General features: G+C 43.0%; 1 protein-coding gene across 1 annotated transcript in view; it reads left to right on the top strand.

Moving 5' to 3' along the window:
* Window positions 1-7,670: 7,670 nt before the first annotated feature.
* The window catches only part of SYCE3 (synaptonemal complex central element protein 3), a 3,160-nt gene continuing 2,994 nt past the window's right edge, over window positions 7,671-7,836 (top strand). Inside the window, exon 1 of the mRNA XM_009288517.1 lies at window positions 7,671-7,709. The gene's annotated coding sequence lies outside the window, so the exon portion shown is untranslated. The remainder of the gene's footprint in view (window positions 7,710-7,836) is intronic.

The following is a 7,836-nucleotide window of genomic DNA, read 5'->3' as shown; positions in this document are numbered from 1 at the left end:
TCCCACCGGGTGGGGGGGGAGTGAGCGAGCGGCTGCGTGGTGCTTAGTTGCCGACTGAGGTTAAACCACGACACATCTTTGCAAGGTTTCCCTGGCCCATTGAGTCATCTCAGCTCTCACCATAAGGCACCCATGGGCTACCAAGCAGCATCTCCAACTGTGTAGAATGGGAAATTGACTGGTCAACCCAGGTTTTAACACACCAGAGCCACCGCACTTCTGTCCTGAACAAGGATTACTGATAATATCCTGCGGCTTGCTGTACTGGCTGCAATAATGTCTCAGCTATAAAGATTTGGTACTCTAACTCACTTTTGCAACAGCTGGTAACCGTAACACCCTGTAAGAAAACAAAGCGTTTCAAAAAATCACGTACAGTGACTCAAGATTTTCTATTGGTCCACAATTAGAAGGAGTACCTGAACATCAAACCTAGGCTAGCTGCTACTGAAGCATATTAAAGGAGTGAAAGAAAATTAGGCTGACCACTTCTGAAGAGCTAAACCATGGAGAAAACAGCAAATAATGAGGTCCATGCTGCTATTTGAGCAAGTGAATTACTTAGGGCAAATTTGGCTCCTTTTCAAGGGAGCAGAAAAAATAGGCGAAGTCAGCAGTTGCTACTGCATTGAGAAATATGAGTCAGGAGGACTCTGTACTGCTGTGCTTTTATGCTGCCAAGGTTAGTCCAAACTGGCACCACATCAATGGAGACATGCAAGTTCTCATAGTGCTAAGTTTTGCTTAAACCTAGACCATCTCACAAAAATTAATTTATTTGTGCAGCATGAGGAAGTCTGAGTACAGAAACTGAATGCTGATTAAGACAAAAATATTTTTTTCTAATGCAGACACGGCCTACTATAGTTTGTGAAAAATTAACATACGTCTTGATCACACTCCCCCTGAATTAAGGCCACGAAAAGTTATTCCTTACAGATAATCTGCAAAATAAAATTTAAAATAATTTTTAAAAAGTGAGGAATACATTGTCCTGAAGCCCTCAGTGAGCAGGCTGTTTGGAATATGAAAAGCCTAGAATGCCAAACTCTCAACAGCACATTCTTACCTATGACTCCCTTTTGTGTAGTCAAAATCACACACTACTTTTGAAAATGCTGGCCATTCTGTCTCTTTCTTACTGACCGAACCCTGATTTTGGTGGTAGCTGCCAGTACTAAGCCTGTATCAAACCCTAGCACAAACTCGATACAGATATTCTGAAAAACTCGGACAGCAAACACTGTGATAGGACGTAAGAAGAATGAAGGAGTTTTTCAAAGGACCATGCATAACATGTAGCTCTTGTAAAAAACACTGTGTGATAAGAATACTGCATGATATTACATTGCTGCATAATGGCTTAAGAAATGGAACGTGAATCTGCTTTCATAAATGCACAGCCACAAGGAAACTGAGCTGAAACTGTGTACACAACTTTAGCTTCACAATTTCCCAACTTTTGGATGTTTCTTGGTGCATTTAACATAGATTTTTTTTTTATAATTTGATCAGTAGCTCATGCACACACACAGAGATACATGCAAACAGGTAAAGGCACAGAAAAATCTAGGTATCTGCACCACATTGGATCAGAATTAGCTTCCTGCTTTGTTTCAGTGAACTGAGACTAATTTTATACGAAACTTATTTTCTTTGCTATTTTCTTCCTGTTTAAAATGAGCCTGAAGTTATTTCATTTAAATCAACCTGCATGTAGAGGACATATTTCTTTTTTTTTTCCTCAAACTCCAATACCATTATGATCACAGAAATTTATTACTGTAAGTAACTTCAGTACAAGCAGCAAGTACATGCACGGATGTATATACATACATACATACACAGACGTATACAGTACAGCTACATCCTACTTCAGGTCACATTTATGTTAATAAAAGTCTTTTAAAAAAATTAAACATTCATTAGCTAATCTTCCAGAGTGTTTTCTCTCACTTACCTGAATTACACCACTTCTCTTGCCCTGCGGTAGTCTTTTCCTGAAGCTCGCCTGCTGCCGGTTCCCAGTTTGTCTGAGGCCACTCCTGATAACGCTGATGGTTACCTTGTGTGGTTGTAATTCTTATGACTAAGTTCCTCCTCACTGATTTTCCTACCAGAGACCTGCCCAGCTTCAAATTCTTTACTCCTCAAGGTCTCCTCAGCTGTCTCCCCAGGGAGATCGCGTGAGTGTATGTCCAACACCTGAGCTGACAGGTAGGCACACACTTGCAAAACGGGTCTGCCTGGCTTCCACGCACCAGCTACTCACCCACAGATGACAGAGACAGGCAAAGCAAAGAGTCCTCAGGCAGGGACCTGGAGTGTAATTTGAAAGGCAGGCAAACACAGATCAAGAGGGATGAGGCTAATGTAACGAACTGAAATCATACACTTCAGGTTACAGGTTCACGTTTAGAAAATACGGGTTCTTGGAACTGAAAATCTGTACAAAATCCCCCAGACTTTAGACACTGAAAGCGCTTTCTATCAGGAACACAATCTGCAAATGAAGAAAGAGAGAAAAGATTAATAACACCAAAACATGCTACAACAGACAGCACCAACACAGGCTTTTTTCATGTTCCACCTTGCTCATTGGTATCCCTCCTGCTCAGGCTGTCCATGCATTCTGCCAGCATTTTCCAGCCCTGCTGTCAGCTCTCCCCTGCCCTTTCCTCCCACCAGTCCAGCCCAGAGCTCCCACACAGCCCTGGCAATAATCCTCACTCACAAACCCCCTTCAAAATCCGTCCTGAGCTCCCCAACCAGACCAGATAGTATTCTTGAACTTGCCCTGTGACCTTTTCCTGCTATGATGCCCTTGGGGTCACCATTGTGCTTTGCTGGTGCCCTCAGTCCTCATCAGCTGTGTGGTGTAATCTTCATTGCACCTCAGTTCCTCAGAATTTTAGTCTGGGGGACTTCCCACCCAACCCGTGTATGCGAGTCCCAGCTGCTGGCCTGCAGGCTCACTCTATTAGCTCAAAGGTTGCCCTCTCCTATCACTGAAAAATCTTGTGTTAAAAGTTTCAGATTCCTGACTCCTGGTTATAATATGAGTCTGCACAAGATTATTTGCTTACCTACTTCATACAAGTGAGAGGCAGTTGTATTACAAGAGGAAACAACATGAGACCTATTGTTGAGAGACTAAGTTCATTTCACAGTCAACACGATGCAGGTGGCTTTGGGAAGACATAGAAGATACAATCTCTGCCAACTGTTTGAGCAAAACAAACACTGTTTAACACTCCTGTTAACACAGGTGCTGCATACATTATTTTGTTGTACATCTGAAACTTCTCTCTGGGATTATTCTTCCAGCTGGCATTTACTGTCCATGTGTGCAAAATGGTGAAAACCAGGAGTGGTTTTCTTCATTGCTTGATCTCTCTACAGAGACTGGCAGAAGTGGGCAAAATAGTATTAGTGAAATACCTGCGATGTGGACTTTCATCCCCTGAGAAACCAGGAGAGACATCTAGACTGAAAATTTTCTTGACTTACAAAGATCACTACAGCTGCAGAGTGTAGGCTCAGACTCTGGTTTCAGCTTTCCCCTTATTCTGGTATGAACTTGCATTGACTCTCCGCAGTATTTTCTCCATGAAGGAGCAGAGGATCTGTCCTATACCCCATTCCCCATTAAAAAGTAGCTAAAATGCAAAGGACCGTTCCTCATTTAAATAAGTTCTTTACTGAAATGTGTTACTTTCCACAGGCACCTTCCCCAAGGGCAGCTGGGGCAACCTATTCAGATTCCTGTTTTAAAATATGGTAATTGGCAATCTTCCTCCTTTTGCTCTTTCTTTCACAGTTTCTACAGCCCCCAATTGTAGAAGAAAGAGTGGGAAAGGCAAAGGGTTAATATTCAAGGTATGCATATGCAAAAGCAGCAACCTCTGCTGCTTTTAGTTTCCCCAGTCAATCTTTCTGCTGTGCTCCCAGTAGGACTGGTTGGAGAAGATATTTGAATGGTTCAGGCCTCAGAGTGAATAATGTTCCTCACTGATCCAAAAGCCCCTCCCCCTGTTTAGTTAAGTGACAGCAGTCATTTATTGTCACATTTTGTCCTGTGAAAAACAAACTTCTCCTGCTGTAAGTCTTGTCTTGTGTGCACATCCACAAAGAAAACACTGCCTGTTTAAATGCCTCTGTCCTCCTCTGTTTTTCCCTTAAGCAAGTATGATTAGGCACGCTGAAAGGCAGCAGACTGGCAGTCTTATTAACAAAAACATCCTCTTTATCTCCAGGACAGCTACAGCACACCTAGCAACCATCCAAACCACACAGCAGCTGCTCCGTGGCCTCAAGATGTGTTTCTGGGACTAAGCAGCAATTCAACCACAAACCATGAGACTTGTTAAGAAGGATGCTAATTTTGCAGTTCAACTTCCAGAAGGTAAGCATACTGCAAGTAACTGCTGCTGGACCAGAAAAAGCAGGCTTCAGATGAAAGGATCCCCTTCTTAAATGTCATTGTGGAATTCACTTTTTCTGCAGTTAGAGGCGGTAAGGTCTGTGACTTACTTTCACATCCTAATGTAGATTTAAAACTGTGGCTTATAGCTGATAGACTGTGACTGATCTTTTGGTCAGTCTAAGCCCACAGAGGTTGAAAGGCTCAGTACCTGTTCTTTTGTTTCTGCAAGCCAGCCATTCATCCCTGAACGCGGCAAGAATAAGAATAGATGATCTAGAAGTGAAAGAAAAATTCCCATCATTATCCCAAGTCCCTGTTCTACCTCATGAGCTTTGCCTCTCAAGATGTCAAGTCTTCTGACTTGAGAACAATTCATTTGCATATTTAATACTTAGATTTTTCTTGAAAATGGTAGTTCTGGTGTGATTTTCAGTTCATCCCTGCAGTTTTTGTTACTTAAAAGTTCCAAAGGAACAAAGGCTAGGAGGGGGTAGCATTACATGAAAAGAAATAAAGAAAAAATGAGCTTCTCCCTACAAAAATGAAATGACTGAAGGATTATGCATCAATCTTCTTCAGCCAGTTGAAGGTCCAGTAATTTGCTAGCACTTCCTCTACTCAGGGTTAGGCACATCTAATAATAATCTTTTTCCCCCACCTTCCTGCCAAATTAGACCTTATCGTTCCCAACTCTTTTCTTAAATCTAAACGGAAATTTCATTTGCACAGTTTCATGCAGTCACTGGCCTGGTCAGCCCTCCCTTCTCAAACCAGATGCTCAAGAAAGATCCTGAAGGTTGGTTAGATGCTGTAAGTAGGCTACCGTACAGTTTTCCCCTTTGGTTTTTTTGGCAGATTTTCCAGGCCCAGAGGCTGGGATTCATTCAACACAGCTGAAAAACGAAGTTAAGGGCATAGTTGCCCCAGGTTCTCTGTATAGCTAATACAAGGTCATAAGAACTTCTGTAAAGCATTTCAAGTACTAAAATACTCTCTCCCTACAATGATGTCACAGATACAAAGGGTAACCTAGCTCCTGATTTACATGTCTTGGTCAAATGTCGGAAGTTGGATGCCATACATTTGGGCTAAGTTCCGTTGTCTTCCTCTTCTTCAAAGAAATAACTTCCCTGAGCAGGAGCTCTTTGGGCTCCCCAAATCAGTACTTATTCACAGCATAACTCGGTAGCTTGGCCACAGCCTCTCCCAGAACTCCAGGGCTGACAGATGAACTGTTAGACTGTAAGTTAGGTGCAGCATGTATCACATGCATCCAGTTCCACTCTGTCTAGTTCTCAAGTGCTTTTGTCCTGAGCAACCAACATCCTGAGCACAATATGTATGCATATTCTGTTACTTTTACCTATTCTCTTTCAGTTTCTTACGTTCTTTTTGTTAAATATATAAATTTTCTTTTTAAGTTCCTGCTCTTTGCCACCACCGTTCACACTTTCCAGTGAGAACCCAACAGCTCATCTTGGCAAAACCTAGAAGTTGGTGAACAGACCTATAGTGACCTAAACACCCAGTCTCAGGATGGAATAAATTGCAGGGTTTCACACATGAAGAAGCAGAGGAGCCAGCTATCCCCTGGAAAGGATGGCCACAGAGACCTTAGAAGAACTAGAAAGTACGTATCACCAAGAGCTGTAACACTGTTACATAAAAATGCATTTAAGAACTATTCCATTTAATAATACAATTTGTACATCTGTAATTCACCCTCTAACACATTGCTGTGTCCTAATTATAGTAGAGAAGAATCACAAATAAACCAAGATATGTTGAAACAAAACATGCTCCTGTCTGCCAGCATCAGTGGAAATGGATTCTAGCACATTTATTATTATGCAGTAGCAAGGTGGCTGCTAGGCTATTGGAATTACATGCATAAACACACGGTACTTGCTGCCCAGGTTTTCATAGAGTAATGAAACAGTATTAAAAAGCAACACCACTAGACCGAAAATCAGCCTCCTAACCACATACACACACATGTACAGCAGGAGGCAGCATCTGGGAGGCAGCTTAAAGGCACAGAATTTAGGAGCTGGGGTTACCTAAGAAATGACTGTGCCACCTCAAACCAAGGGTCCATCAGCCTAGTACAATGCCTCAGACAGCTGGCAGTGAGAGTGCCTGGGGAAACAAAAGACTGTAACAACATAAAACAATACTTCCCTTAACACTTTCCCCAGCTTCCAGCGGCCTGTGGTTCAAGGATTTATTTAGCCAAATATAACTTTTTCTTTCATATGCCTTGAAGGATTTTGCTCAACTGCTTTTGAACCCCTGCAAAACTTTAGCAACACAATGCTCTGTGATAAATTCCACAGCATTCATATAACTTGGGTGAGTAAGTACTTCATATTGTTTGTTTTGAAGACAGATTGCCATCTTCAAACCAGCTACTCAGTTGGCAGTGAAATGAGTGGTGATAGCAAGAGATGAGTAAGTTTCATGCATGATGAGAATACTAATATACTAAACCATTTAAAAATAGGACTAAGTTTGTGTCTGTGTAGATGAAAAAGGAGAACAAGAGACAGCCCAAACCGTTTAAGGTTTGGATACTGATCTGGAATGGGACATGATTTGGGGCGTGAGCAATTCAGAGAAGGTACTTAATTCTCACCCTGCTATATACCAGATAATTCCTAGTATCAGCAAACTCTTGACAAACTTTGAGTCTTGTTGCTCAGTCATCAGAAAATTTCTAACCTTTGCCTACTCCTGCAACACCTCTCTTTTTTTTTTTAATGAAGACAAAGATCATAGAATCATAGAATGGTTTGGGTTGGAAGGGACCTTCAAAGATCACCTAGTCCAACCCCCCCTGCCCTGGTCAGGGACATTTTTCACTAGATCAGGTTGCTCAAAGACCCGTCCAACCTGACCTTGAACACTTCCAGTGATGGAGCATCCACGACTTCTCTGGGCAACCTGCTCCAGTGTCTCACCACCCACATCATAAAAACTTACTTTCTTACATCTCATCTAAACCTAGTCTCTTCTAGTTTAAAACTGTTGCCCCTTGTCCTGTCACTACAGGCCCTGGTCCGAAGTCTCTCTCCATCATGCAGGTGGGGAGATGAACCCACACAGAAAAGAAGCAGAAGCACCACCTAACTTTCAAACTTTGGGCTCAAGACGTTAACTTTTGGGTTACTTTCAGGACAATTCCCGAACAACAGGCCATCTGGTGCCGGCAGCCGGGAGTGACTTGGGGCGGGCAGAGAAGGAGCGTGAGGGGAGGCCCGGGGAGGCCCCGCACCAGCCTAACGTAGGGGGGCCGTTCAGCCCGGGGGGGCTGGGAGACAGCCAGAGGGGCCGTAAGCAGGGGGAGGGGGTTACCTCCTGTTGTCCAGCCTCCGGGGAAGGGCAGCAACGGCACCGCGGCAGGCACGAGA

This window comes from Aptenodytes forsteri, unplaced genomic scaffold (genome assembly GCF_000699145.1).
Source record: "Aptenodytes forsteri isolate BGI_AS27 unplaced genomic scaffold, ASM69914v1 Scaffold73, whole genome shotgun sequence".
Lineage (NCBI taxonomy): Eukaryota > Metazoa > Chordata > Aves > Sphenisciformes > Spheniscidae > Aptenodytes > Aptenodytes forsteri.
This window is presented reverse-complemented; position numbering and strand designations above follow the sequence as displayed.